At 32.0% G+C, this 15,013-nt stretch overlaps 2 long non-coding RNA genes across 2 annotated transcripts; both read right to left on the bottom strand.

Annotated features, from left to right (window-relative positions):
* Positions 1-515: 515 nt before the first annotated feature.
* Positions 516-3,516, bottom strand: LOC112027786 (uncharacterized). Its single transcript, XR_010630043.1, has 2 exons — positions 3,095-3,516; positions 516-813 (listed from the first exon to the last, which is right to left on the bottom strand). It is a non-coding gene; the product is annotated as an uncharacterized LOC112027786 (long non-coding RNA).
* Positions 3,517-6,819: 3,303 nt separating this feature from the next.
* LOC136068734 (uncharacterized) lies at positions 6,820-9,303 on the bottom strand. The gene is made up of 2 exons (XR_010630044.1): positions 8,762-9,303; positions 6,820-7,155 (listed from the first exon to the last, which is right to left on the bottom strand). It is a non-coding gene; the product is annotated as an uncharacterized LOC136068734 (long non-coding RNA).
* Positions 9,304-15,013: the final 5,710 nt, after the last annotated feature.

Below are 15,013 nucleotides of genomic sequence, written 5' to 3'. Positions count from 1 at the left end.
AGGAGAAAATGTGGAAATTTTGAATAAAGATTTGGCTGGACTCAAACTGAAATTTGATATGCTAATGAAATCCAAATTTCACTGGGTGAACCCTTTGCATAGCAGCATAAGCTTCCATGGCAGAAAGCCCTGGAAAAAATGGCACATTTCACTGTCTCTCTCTATAAGAGCTCTAATCTTAATTTTGCAATCAGACTTTTGCAAACCAAGAACTGAGAGTAATTTTTTGTAGATAGAACCATAGAACATGAAAATGCATGTTCTTCTCACTAAAAGACACAAATAGCTTAATTAACTTTATGAGTAATCAACAACAGCAAGGTGTGAAATTTTTACCAAAAAATAAAAAGGGTATCTAACTATCTGGTAGGAAGAAAGTTACATAGATCCAAATTATGTATCCCAACCATAAAGCAACAACAACATGAGAATCTAGTTCAAAGTATTAATCTTAACCAAATATTGATATCACAATTCACAACAAAATTAAAAGAAATCTTAAATAGCATAGTACATGCATAAACAATTGGGTGCCAAACATCCAATCCAAAGTTCAGTTTAAGCATTTCTTCAAACACTGGGTGTTCCAATAATAATCTGCCAGAATTGAAAACCCAAAAGGAAAGAAAAAAGAAAAAAAGAAAAAAAAAAACATTGGTGTTCCAATACCAAAGGAGAGGGAGAAAGATTAGGTACTGTTGCCCATGATGTAGCTTTCTCCATATTCATCTGGCCAATCTGATTGCTAAAGAGGACAATGTCGACGTTGTTGAAGCTCTTTGTGATGAGCTCTTCAATTGTGTACTCGTGGCACTGCAAGGTTGAAAGATAAGTTGAATGAAAAAATTAAAAACAAAACTAAAAGATACATGGAGACCATATCATTTAGCTCAAAATCTTTAGTTCATACCCGGTTGTTTTGTATTTCATTTGAAAATGGTGTAGTTGTTAACATCACAGCAAAAGATTGATTCATAATCTATGTCCATTGCATCTTTGGTTGTCCCCATATACCAAAACTGCTATTGAACTTCTATCTTAGAAGACCCACAATATCAAACTCCCCAAGCTGCCAATGACTAAGATACATCAGTAAATACTATTTAATCTACAAATATTAAACACAAACTGATATTATATTAATAGAAAAGGATGAAAAAGAAAGATAGGAAAGTGTGTTCATAACACCCAAATGAACTCACTGAAAGTTGTTCAAACAAAACCCAATGGAAAGAATGACCTAAAATACAAACCCATGACCCACATCTACATATGCAAACATATTACTTCAGAATATTTAGAATTGAAGTTTATTTGAGTTGAGGTCAGAAACAATAATAAATCTTATGAAATGCGCAGTTTAGCTATGAACAATTTGAGTCCCATATTGTTATTTGTAATGATTTTTAAAAAGCAAAAGCTAGTTTATCAACCATTCTAAATTCAATAAAAACGATTTTTGTAATGGGTTTAAAAAAAAAAAAAAAACATTTTAACAGATTTAGGTATTTAATTGTAATTTACAAATAACATCAATTGTTGTTAGGTTTCTGCAACTGGAAAATATAGCCCATCATTGGCAGTAACTCACTTAATTATATACACTTTCCAACCTCAATCCTAAATCTAAAATAAATGAAAGCCAACAAATTCAAAGTATTCTAAGTCTGAATTAAAAGCAATGAAAACAGAGCTGAAGTCTAGAACCACATATTTACTACACTCTTGACAAAGTGACCCTCCTCAGCCAAACAAAAAATCTTAAATGTTTACGTCTTAGCACCAACAAACCAAAAAAAGAAAAATATTAAATGTTTCTTATTCATATTTCTGAGATTAAAGATTTATAAACCCATCAAATTTCTTGTCATGCATGGGCTAGAACACAATTTCAAAACAATCATACACTCGAAACTGGTCCTTGCAGTAATAAAAATCTGATAGTGAAAGAACATTAGAAAATTCTATATTGGTAAGGGAAAATCCTAAAATTAAAGTAAAAATATCACTAACCATTCTTTAAAGAGACAAAGCCCAAGTAAAATTTGATCTTCTATGGTTCTCCCCGAGTTCAAGAAAAAATACAGAGAGGAAAGATCAAAATAAATATATAATGAGTTTTAAGTCTGCAAAGGGATTGAAGCCTTCTTTCCAATCATAAACTATTAAGCTTAAATATGCTTTTTGAAACTGAAAACACTGGCAAATTTGACACTAAAGTTTGACATCTAGTGGTAAATTTTGAGAAGCCACCACCACAACTAATCCTAATGATTTTTAAGGATTCTGCAAAGGGATAGTAGCCTGCTCTCCAATGATAAACTATTAAGCTTAAAGTGCTTTCTGAAACTAAAATCATAGCCATTTCCATGGAGATCCCATATAAGGACAACCAAGCAATGAGTTGCAAACAAAAGCAAGATCTACATCATATTGAAAAGCACCTTCCACAATAAAATAATTCATGACAGCTAAAAATTGAAACAAAAAAAGACATTTTGTTGAGTATGCTTCAAACAAAACAAAGATGGAGACATTTCAAAGCAATATTGGGTCCTTTCTGCTAGAATTTAATGCAAAGTCAACCGTACAATTCATGAGTTGCCCGTTAATGTAAACTGAGACAGTGCCTTAAAGAGGACACCTAGTTGGCACAGCTCTGAGTACAAAAAATCCAATCCAGCAGTAGATATAAATATAAATAGAAAATACAAACAACTGATACAACAAACAAACATAATCCAGAACCGCAACAAACAGAACCCACCTGAAATTAATTAGGCTCAGTTTAGATGCCAAGAAAACCAGACAAAAATTGATATTTTAAATTCTTTTAATATCATATTCTATTGTATTCTGGTTTCCTCTATCATATTCTATTGATTCTAATTTCCTCAACTAAGTTAAACAATATGCCCCACCCAACCACCCAAAAAAAGACGAAAACTTTACCATCAATAAAACTAAATTTTCTTTCTTTTCCACATTTTCTCAGTGACCAAACAGAATATAAAGGCATATGAAGTCCAAAAACAAATCTGATAACGAATATACAGAAACCACAACATTAAAGAAAAAAAAAAAGGAAATATACTTTGTGGTTTCACGAATCCATCAATGCCGCACCGTTGCAATCGATTTTGAAGATGAATTCAGCCATGGTGCCCACGAGGTGATGGCAGCTGATGACGGTCGGTGAAATCTTTATAGCGGTGCCGGCTAAGGACGTTAGTGGTGACCGGTAATAAGGGACTGGTGATGGGGGCTATTAAGACCAAAACCATATCGGGGAGAAAAAAGAAAATAGATCGGCGGACTCGATTGGCAGTGCGAACTGAGAAGAACCACAGGTTGTGGGAGAGAAGAACTGATGTTGAGAGAGGGGGATAAACTGTCGTGCGTAAGAGATGAGTGGTGCTGGAGGAGGTGGAGGCATTGAGTTGTGGGAGAGGACGGTCTGGGTTGTGGAGAGAAAACTGGCAGTGAAGAGGGGATGAGCGTCATGTTTCAAATGAGATTTACAATTTTACCCCACATCAAAATAAGTAATTATATTTTACACCTACCTAGTCGCTGACTCATGAAACACTATTGACTCAAAAAAAAAAAAAAAAAAAAATCTAATATTGAGTAGATAGACATTCTTAAAAAAAAAAAAAAAATTGAAATTAATCTTAACAAATAATTAACCAACCAAAAATATAGTTTTTAATAAGAAAACAAAAAATCATATGAATCTAAATAAAAAGTATTGAAGATGAAGAATTAAGATTAACCTAGTGAGATGTAAACACCAAAAAACCCCAAGACTTAAAACTTCAAAATTTATAAAATCCTCAAGTTCTACTTCAAAACTAAACCAAATTCAACAAATTTATATATAACATACTAAATAAAAATGTATCATTTCCTAGGCTGGAAGATATAGGTTGTATTTTTTATTTTTCTCTAAAAAAATAGAGATGCTTTATTTGTCATGTACAATATAAAAAAATAATTAGTAGAAGTTTCAACCCAAAAACTAAACCCACGATTATCAATCTAATAAAAATTTATCGTTCCCTAAGTTGGAAGACATAGATTGCATTTTTTATTTTTCTCCCAAAAAAAATAGAGATATTTTATCTGCCATGTACAATATAAACAAAAAAAAGTAGAAATTTCAACCAAGGGAGTCAATACCGTATCGGAGACTGTACCGGTTTGACCAGCAATATGATATTTCGGATACCGGTCAATACTGATGTACCGTTTTGGGTTTACCACTATTTTTTATATTTATAAATAAATAAATATATATATGTGTGTGTGTGTGTGTGTGTGTGTGTGTGTATTATAATAAATATAAAAGTTTACCATAAAACATTTCCTCAATTCAGAACTAATTATTCCTGATTTTAGACTTTAGTATCAATTAAAAGAAGAAAAAAGAAACATAATATAAAAAATAGAAAGCTTAAAAGTTACCATTGCATACTAAGAAAATAAATAATACTAATAAGTTAATGCAAATAAGTTACCATTTTGCCCTAATAAAAATTCAAAAATTACAAAACTTAAAAAAAAAAAAAAAAAAAAAAATTTCTATATCGGCGGGTATGCCCAATACTGGTCGATATTGCTCGAAATTGGCCGATATAGCCGATATGGCTGGTATTTAAATTGGTACAAAACGTTGATATTTCGATACCGGTACAGTACATACTAGCCGGTATCGATATGGTATTGACTACCTTGATTTCAACCCAAAAATCAAACCCACAATTATCAACGTGAGTCTCTTTTTTTTCAACATTAGTCTTTTTTTTTTTTAAGTCCTATCATAATTTTTGTTTTTATATAGATTATCAACATTTGAGTTTGAATTTAAGTTGGACTTGTTAAAGAGATAGAGTTTCACTCTTTGTTAAGTTTTGATTAAACAAAAATAATTTTATTTAAAAAAATTAGTTTTTTTTTTTTTTTAGCCCTATCATAATTTTTTTTTTTATATAGATTATCAACATTTAAGTTTGAGTTTAAGTTGGATTTGTTAGAGAGATTGAGTTTCACTCATTGTTAAGTTTTGATTAAACAAAAATAATTTTATTTCAAAAAAATGATAATGACGAGTTTGAGTTTAAGTTGAACTTATTAGAGAGATAGAGTTTTACTTCTAGATAAAAAAAAAAAAAAATTTATTTAAATAAACTGATAATTTTATTTAAATATTGTGCTGATGTGAAAAATTATGAGAATTTCAAAGGTTTTGGTTTTATATATGTATATATATATATATAATATCCTTACAATTTTTTTTTTTTAAAGTTAACAAAATATAAAAATGACTATCAATAGTATTAAATTATATATATAGGAATTATATTATGCATCTTATTGTATATGTGGGGCCCGTGGGCCTGACAGCCACAGCCCATCGCATAGTAGGCCTAAGGCCAGCGCCGAGGAAGACTGACCAGTCAAGGCTAAGTTGGGGAAAGCCTCTTTTTTGACCCACGCCGAGGACCTCTTCGTCCTCATCATACTAAGGATAATTTTGGGAGGGGACAAGCCCAGAGCAAGCTGTCACATTCACACTTAATGTATTCACCTAACCCCTCTGGCCGCATTAATGGGGATATAAGCCCTTAGCAGGGTAACGTTGATCAGAGTGAACCACTTGAGTACCGATAAGGCCTCTGATGGGACGGACGGCCAGAAGAGAGGCGAATGGATGATCAACAGATGGAAGAAGGAGATAGGAAGATGAAGACTATATAAGAAAAGCAAGTAAAGTAAAAAGAGAGAGGGAGGAAAAAGAGAAGAAGAGGGGCTCCTCGGCCATGGGCCGAGGAGCATCCCCCCAGTTGTAGAGAAACTCTAAGTATTTTCTTTTATAAAAAAGAGTTCATGCTTGATGAACGACGGGCAGCGCCTAAACCTTTAACCCACTCTCTATAAATTTATTATTTGGGCTTGTTGGGCTGAAAACCCATTTATACTCAGGGTCAAATCCAAACTGAGTCCCTACAATTGGCGCCGTCTGTGGGGAGGATTAGGGTGCTGGCCGGCGCACCAGGCGATTGTGCTAAGCGGTCGTTTTACACTAGGTTGGCGAAGTAAAAAAAAAAAATTTTTTTTGACAGCGAAAAGAGAAATCTTGATATTATTATTTCATAAATAGAAACAGTACAAATTACAATCAGAGGCTCAGGCAGGCGTGTTTCACAAACAAATTTACAAGCTAATCCTACCAGCTAGTTCTACAATCAGAGGCCCAGGTGGAGTCGCCCTAAAAAAGCTAGCCAGAGGGAAGTGTCAAGCCGTGCTTTTATTGGTATAAAGAGAATGGGAGAGCTTGACACAAAAAGCAGGGGAGGGGGGGAAAAAGAGAAGAAGAGGGGCTCCTCGGCCATGGGCCAAGGAGCATCCCCTCAGTTGTAGAGAAACTCTAAGTATTTTCTTTTATAAAAAAGAGTTCATGCTTGATGAACGACGGGCAGCGCCTAAACCTTTAACCCACTCTCTATAAATTTATTGTTTGGGCTTGTTGGACTGAAAACCCATTTATACTCAGGGTCAAATCTAAACTGAGTCCCTACAGTATATTTTTAAGTGTATTCATACATATGTATGAGGTTACAACCTAGTATATTTAATAGAAAAAAAATTAGATTTAAAAAAAAAAATGCTGACGTGTAAAATTGTGAAGAGATTAATTAAAAGTCAAAGGTTTCGACTTTATATATATTAGCATTTAATTCGTGCAATGCACGGGAACATTATACATATTTAAAATACCATAAACTTGACATAGCAATACAGTAAAATACATTAAAATTAATCTAGGTAATGTAGTACATCCATTCATTTTATAGAACAATTAAATTTTGTATCTAATTATAGCTATACTATCTAAAGAACAATAATATTTACAACATTAATTTATTTATTTACAATATTACAATGGACAATATAAAGAAAAATAATTTAGTTTAAAAGTAAATTAATTTTAAATTTTAAAATTAAAAATTAAAAACAATTGTATAAAAAAAACATAAGCAATGATCTTAGCATGGTTTACAAACTTGTGGAAAAGGGGTATTTGATCCAAACCTAATCCACAGTGTATATTGTAGGTTCTTGGTCCATGATAGGCAATATTGGCATGCAAATCTACAAAATCACATCCACAAAAACAGAAAAAGAGAGAGTTTAAAATGAATGATTATGTAGTAATCATAACTATTCTGTTTAGATGGAGAAGAATTTTAAATGCAATTAACTTCCTACTTCAAGTCTATAAAAATTACAAAATCATAAATGCTCGCAATACAAAACAAACATCAACTGATTAATTTGATTTATTTGTAATAAAAATAGAATGAAGTATTTACGTCTATACAATGCTCTACTTACATCTAGAACAACATTAACATTTTGTTCATAGCGTTTATTTATTTGTAGCATGGGTTCTTGGTTTATGATAGGTAATGCGGGCATGTAAGATATACTTAGGTGCAGGCAAATCTACAAAATCACCTACACAAACACCAAAAGAGAAAAAAGAAAAGAAAAGAAGAAAAAGAGAGAGTTTAAAATGAATGTTTGTGTGGTAATCACATTTGTTCAGTTTGGATGTAGACGAATTCTAATTGCAGGTCTAGTCCCCTCCTCATTTGAGTCTGTAAAATTTACAGAATAATAGATGCAATTCAAGCAAACACCAACTGATCTGATATGTTGAGATTATGCTATTTCTTTTTATTTATTTCACAAATTAACGGCTTTCCTAATACTTGAACAACTTAGACTTTTAAAAATAAAAAAAGTGAGGACCAACCACAACAGATAAACAGCTTTCCTTAGTTTTTGAAAAGTTGGTCGTCTCCTACAAATGTTTTCCTTGTTCATGGCAGTCCGTTGTTATTTGTCTAATAACATTTTGCACTCCAATTTTCTTCAATTGAACAAAGACACGAAGAAAATGATAAGATGGAAAGAATGACATTAACACATTGAGATGTAAGCAAGATCTATCTAAAAAACCCCTAATCATAACTACAATTAAGCAAAAAAAATTAGGTTAAAATTACAACTGTGTTCAAAACTAGAACCACAAATATTACATCACTTGAATTTCATGTTGATATAAATCCTAGGATACTCGGAATATCCTCTAACAAAACCGAAAATTTAATGAAAAATATGGTATAAATAAACTAAAACAAGAATCCTCCAACAATTATAAAACCATAACCTAAATATAGAATATTAAATCTCTCATAATCTAAAAGAAAACAAAAAATAAAGTAAATAACAAAAGGGTACAATGAAACAAAATTGAGAACAGGTTACCCTTGTTTCACTTTTTAATTCTTAGCACGAAACAAATTGCCAATCTAATTTTAAGAATGGAATACAATTTTAAAAAACTATAAAACAGAGCATTGTAAACAATCAAATCAACAGTTAAAAATATCTTAAGAAATAAATCTCTATCAAAACCTAAAAGTAAATAACATTATACTTTCAAATTTCACAGTTTTAACAAAGTGCCAAATCCTTCTGAGTTTTTTCAAACAGAACCACTTAGGAGAAACAGAAGTTGTCAAATGTATTCAGTAAACTGTATCAATAGGATCAAGTTTCTAAATCAAAGAAACAAATGACAGAACCACTCAGGTTTATAAAAAAAAATTATTAATATATACGAAATATAGCTTCTTCTAAACTATTTATTCAGAACCAATTCAGATGCAAGCATAACGGTTAGTATTACCTAGATATAGTCTTCTTGTTCTTCTTCTAGCCATCCTTTAGAACCTTATCTCAGATCTAGTGTGGCACCAACATATTTGAGTCACCGATCTCTTTCAAATTAGAACAGATTTTAGTTCCCTTGTCCAATACCGCGAACTTGGAATGAGTTTTTTGCTTCCTAGATCTTCTAATAACCTTTGTTGGACACGCTTTTGGTTCTCTCATCTTCTCTTTGCTATCTAGGCATATTAAAAAATTAATAACAGATAACAGGAAAAAATGCTCAATATCAAAGCATCATAAATAAGGGGGTGGGAAATAACAGCATCAAGCATTTAAAAAAAAAAAAAAATCTAAAGGTCTAAATCCACCTTTGCATTTGTGTTTAACCATTGTCATTCCACAGTTGTGACATTGCAATGAAATTTTCAATGTTAGACGTGAAATCAATGTCTATGGAAATTTGGAAGCCCTACCAAAAGGTAAGCATAAACAAAGAAACCAAGATTTTGAATCCGAAATTTAACAAAAACCAAATGGTCAAAGATACCCATTGACAAAAAAAAAAAAAAAAAGATTTAATAACAATAATCACAGATCAGAATTTGGATTTCCAAAAGACACGAATTCAAAAGAACCATTCTCGAAAATACTCTCTGCTCCCTACGCTAATAGGAAATATCTCCTAACTTACTATTACATTAAGTGGAATAACATGTTTTTTCATCTATAGTATAATTTTTCGCTTTTTTAATTGTTTATGTGGTATAAGTTTAAGTGGGTATTTATCCTACGTGGCATAACATGAGACATTTTAATAAACCATCAACTTAATTGTTAGTATTATAACAAGGGGGCATTATTGAAACAATTTGGTTTCTTCCCTTTATATCTACAACTCTGTATCTTTCACTTTTTAAAATTTTGAAATATGCAGCAAAAACATGCGCGTGCAGAATTTGGGTAGAAGAAAAAAAAAAAAAAAAAGCTTGTAATGTTGAATGCTCATAGGACCAAGACTAAACTAGTTTAAAATGTAAATTCAATGTTCAGCAAGCATTTGATTGTAATTTAAGCGGTTTTATTTATTTATTTATTTTTATAGTGAGAGGCTTTCAAACGTTGTAGCAGTAAAAGTTAAAATTTTACGATTACTGAAATGATGTATCATGTGGGTCTTTTAACTTAAAGTTGTAAATAATCTGCATATCAATAATCATGAACACATATAAAACTGATTTAGGAGTAACTAGTAAGCATTGTTTTAAGAAAATAACTCACTCAAAAAAGATGTATTGTGGATAGGAATTTCAAAGACATTTCCTAAAGACATCATCTCTCAATAGAAGCTTCTATATGAAAATATTTAACCAAAAGACTAACATGTGCCAGAAAATCAAATGGCATTCAAGATAATTAGTGTTAGACTTTTATAAGATTAACAGAATGCAACGTCCACATCTTAGAATTGAATAATACCGAAGATTGGCACACACATAGCACATTAAAAAACACACATACACAAGAGAAAAAACCAATAGATCATTTACTCAAAAAAACTCAAATGTCAAACACTTAAAAGCAACAAAAGAAACACCACAAATTTATGCATAAATCCATGCCTATATAACTTTTAAATCATTCAATGCAGCAATATTTGAAGCAATTTTAAGGATTTTTTTTCCTCCTCTCAGTGGCTCTCACTCATCTTTTTTTTTTTTTTTGGTCTTTTTCAAATCTATTAATAATTCTGCAACATGAAAATCACAATCAATACGTATACGTCTCATCAAGCACAAATAACATATTTGTTAATGTTCTACTTGTCAATTGAAAACAATCCAAAGTTTACTACGAACAATGTAGGAGTTATAGCCATAACTGGAAACAATGCTAACTTACATAAATATATGTATCTTTGCCTAAAAAAGTTTTTAATTCCGCACAAAAAAAAAAAAAAAAAATCTAAGTTATCTTAGACTTAGACTACAAAAATCTAATTCCAACCAAACCAAGAAAAGAAGAAAAACTGTACTTCATCCAAAAACGTTTTCTTTAAAGAACATTATACTTTCAGATTTCAAAATCCAATAATTTCAATCCCCCTTACAAATAACAAAACAGGTAAGAGGGAAAACAAAACTTGACAATTAAAGTGAAATGATGAAGTTTAAAGGATTACTAACCATTAAAACTCATGTAGGATTTCGTTCAGTGGATGTTTCCACTGATTTCAACAGATAGGGAGGAAAAGGGTTATGAGTCAAAATTCCTAAATTGACAACAAACCATAATTGAAGAGAATATTAGGAAAAAAAACTAATATCTCTAACTCTACTTCTGCTTTGATGAAATTAGAGGCTATGGATTGTAGAAAGATTCCACATCATCTTTGCAGAAAAATAAATTGAATGATTTAAATCCAAAAGAGACGAATTCAAAACAAACCTGTAGGGACTCAATTTGGAAAAGCCTCCTAAAATGAAAAGGAAAAATGGCCTAACAAGCCTAAACAATAAATTTTTAGAGAGTGGGTGCAAGAACTAGCTCTAAGTGATAGGAAAAGCCTCTCCTTCTCTGGTTCCTTCCTCTTTCTTTTTTTTCTCCCACAATGTCGTTCCTTTTCATGTTATATACTACATTCCTCCCCTTGTTTTCGCCGTACACGTGTAGGTTCTATCTTGGGAATTCCTTTCTTTCCCATCCCCCTCTCTCTAGTATCCTCAACCAGCCATTATAAAGCTGCTTGATCACTGTTTAGGCATCACCTCCACATTAATGCGGCCAGAGAGTTAGCTGGGAAGCATTTAATGTAGAGGTAGCAACGTCAGAAGATATTTGTTGCCTCCACTATCCCATATCCGTTTCTCAATTATAATCCAACCTTATGGACTACCTAGGGTAATTAGATAGTTACATCCACCTCGGACTATCGTTTTGAGGTGAATCTTATCCTCGGACACATTTTGGATTCTCATGTGCAATCCTCGGCTCTTCTTCTTATATTAGTAGTATCATGCTTTTATTAAATCATCCTTGGACGGATTGTTGTCCTCGGATTAGGCCATTGGGCCACAGGCCCATTCCCTACAAACTTACCAATACCACCTTATATAGCTAGCCCCATAAAACCCATTACTGAAAATACTGAATAAAAATAGTCACATATCAGAATTCTGAACCGGTTATTTTTTTTATATTGAGAAACTTGAAATCAGTGTTTTAATGAACTTGAAACCTAGTAACTAGTAAGCATTCTGTTTCTTTATAGTGAAAACCCAAAAAATAAAAAAAAAATAAAAAAATTAGTTGTAGCAATCTATAAAACATAACAAAAGCAAATATGAATTAATAGGCTTATTGTAAATTAAATCGAGAAAGACAGATTTTGAGAGAAAGCAAACAATCAAATCAAAATCTAATGTAACCCAAATACCTAAACTTTCAATAATTGTACAGAAAGCATAAAACATTAATTAAGGGCAACTTTCCTAATGTTATTAAAACAGGTAAAACAGAGATTATAATCGAAGACAAAAGCATCCAAAGAAAGAGAATAAACAGCTGGGTTTTAATTCAAATTCGAATACGAAAGAGCACTGGTGAGAAGTTCCAAGAAAATCAGTGCGTACCTTCGGAATACACCGTTGAAGAGAAGGAATGGGGTTAAGAATGATTAGAGCAGCAACTAAGATGAAATTGAAACCATGGAGTGAAGGAAATTGTTTTTCGTTGGTCTGTGTTTAGTTCCGTCGATCTTTCTCTTCCTCTTTCTCCATACAATAGGCAAGTCTTTTGATTGTAATTTAAACGGTTTATTTTTTATTTATTTATAGTGAGAGGCTTTCAAACAATGTTGTAGTAGTAAAAGTTAAAATTTTAAGATTACTCAAACGATGTATCGTGCCTTTTAAATTAAAGCTGTGTTCAGGTCAGTTTTTAAAGTGGTCTTTTTTCTTATATGGAAACACAACCTTAATTGCAAGGAAAGACTTCTATTATTTTATATAGGTATGATATGGTACTAGTTGCTAACCCGTGCAATGCACGGAAAATCTATTGAATATGAGAAGTTGTATTATGCCTAACAATCTTGATGCAAGGATTATCCTCCTATAATCCCATTTATTTTCTTTAAACCTACACGCCAACCTCCTTTACAATGCAAGAAGACGTGAATGATAGAACCTACAATATGATATAATTCAGTGCTTAGCACCTCGTGTAATTATGAACTCAAATTCATTGTTTCAAACATTCAATACCATTACGGTTTTACATGCAGTAGCTGCTTTGGATATGGCAACCTTTCCTTAAAAAATAGCAACCAACATAAGCATTTGACAAAGGGAAGGAAATCCTAAATGACAACTCTTCCTAGAAGATTTGCCAACTTATGCAAGGTGTTTGGAGCAATCATAATCGATGATGAGATCTACATCTCTATTCTGGTTGCTCCCACAAGAAATCTAGGTTGAATCCTGTGAAAGCCATAAAAACTTATAGGTAAAATGCCACACATAGTTTGCTCTATTATTAAGATTTGAAGGTCTAGTGCATGATACTATGAAATGCTTCCATATTCTCTTTAAATTTGTATTGGCTCTAAGCTCCACCAACATAAAAATCATAGTGCTTTTTTTTTTTTTTTGGAAGGGCTTCCCTACCCAATTATTGGAACTCTTTCACATTAACTACCCTACCAAATGTTTATGCTTCAAGTGGAGAGTGTTGACTGACTTTACTTAATTATAATTCACTTTCAACCATTGCACTACAATCCACAAATAGTCATTCCTGTCGTCTTTTGAACTTTGAGTGCTGATGCATGCCTCATTTAGAAAGGTATAAAAGAACCAAGATCATGCCTAGTAGGACTTTGGAGGATGCCTCCTAGAGCGATACCACTTGAAAAAGATGTTTTATTTTCATGAATATCATTACTTAGAAAAGATTAAAAAAAAATACAGTTTCTTAAATTTAATGGTATGTGATATACACTTGCCTTAATCCAAGCCTCCTTTTCAGTTTGACTTAGGCATTTTGTCAAACATTTTGAGGGTGATAAAATTGGCCACTCTTTACATGCAATGAAGAACTACCAAAAAATACTAATTTGCTTTCATTCTTCCTAACTTTTGAATAAGGTTTTCTACCATTCATGTTTTCTACATCCCTTGTTTACTCCTAAATTTGTTGTAAGTTCTCTATCTACCACCATTTGTGCATACTATATATACTTTTTGAGAAGAGTAATTGAAAGGATTGGGCATAGATTTGAAGGCCGGTCTTGGGTTTTGATCCTAGTGGATGTGATGCAAAGAAAATTGTCCACGTTTGGTGAGAATATTGCAAACTGAAGAACAGAAACAATGGCAAAACTCAAAAGATATGATCTTTATAGATGGATAGAGTTGAATATGAAAAATAGCAAGCCAAAAACTACAGTCCCCCCCCAAAAGCAACCCAAAGCAATCAAACTTTGAATCCAAATTTGAGTATAATAATGATAAGTTGAATTGTGTAGTAGTTTTTTTTGTCTTTTTTAAGGGACGAATCATTATCTTTGTCATTGTCAACAAAAGAAGGGAAGAAATAGAGAGTGAGAGAGGGGGAGGACTTAGAGAAAGAAGTTTAGTAGGCCGGAGTTCAAAGATGAGAAGAAAGAACATGAAAAAATTTATTGAGTAATTGACAACTTAAAATAAGCATTAAAAAATTGGTGTTGATGTAAAAAATTGTGGAGCTAGCAACCAAAAGTCAAAGGCTTAGGTTTATATATATATATATATATAGATTAGCTTTTCTTTTAAAAAAAGTTTTTCAAATTTTATTAAGATTGAGATGTGAAGTAATGTCTTTCATCAACATCATATCTAGCAAAGTTGTGAGCTACATAATTACTTTATCTTCAAACATGGGAAAAACTAACACTAATAAAAGAATCTATAAGATTCTGTAACACATGTCATCTTCCTATTGTTGAAGCTACAAACTTGCTACAACTAAATTTGTACCCAAACTTTGTCCTTCACAACAAACTCTCTAAAAGAACAAATTTGGCTCCAAAAAAATCTGTCTTCTACTTAAAATACCCTTACATTTTTTTTTTTTATCAAAATCCCTATTTTACCCTCTACTTTTTAATTACAGAACCCAATACCTTTGTGACTTTGTCAATGGCCTTTCACTGTCTGCTCAAATACCCAATCTCACAAAGCACACCTCACTTCAAAAGCTAAGGTTATTTTGGATTCGTTTTCCTTTTTTT

Source organism: Quercus suber, unplaced genomic scaffold, assembly GCF_002906115.3.
Source record: "Quercus suber isolate HL8 unplaced genomic scaffold, Cork oak 2.0 scaffold_131, whole genome shotgun sequence".
Lineage (NCBI taxonomy): Eukaryota > Viridiplantae > Streptophyta > Magnoliopsida > Fagales > Fagaceae > Quercus > Quercus suber.
Note: the sequence above shows the minus strand (reverse complement) of the source record. Positions and strands in the feature narration are given on the sequence as shown.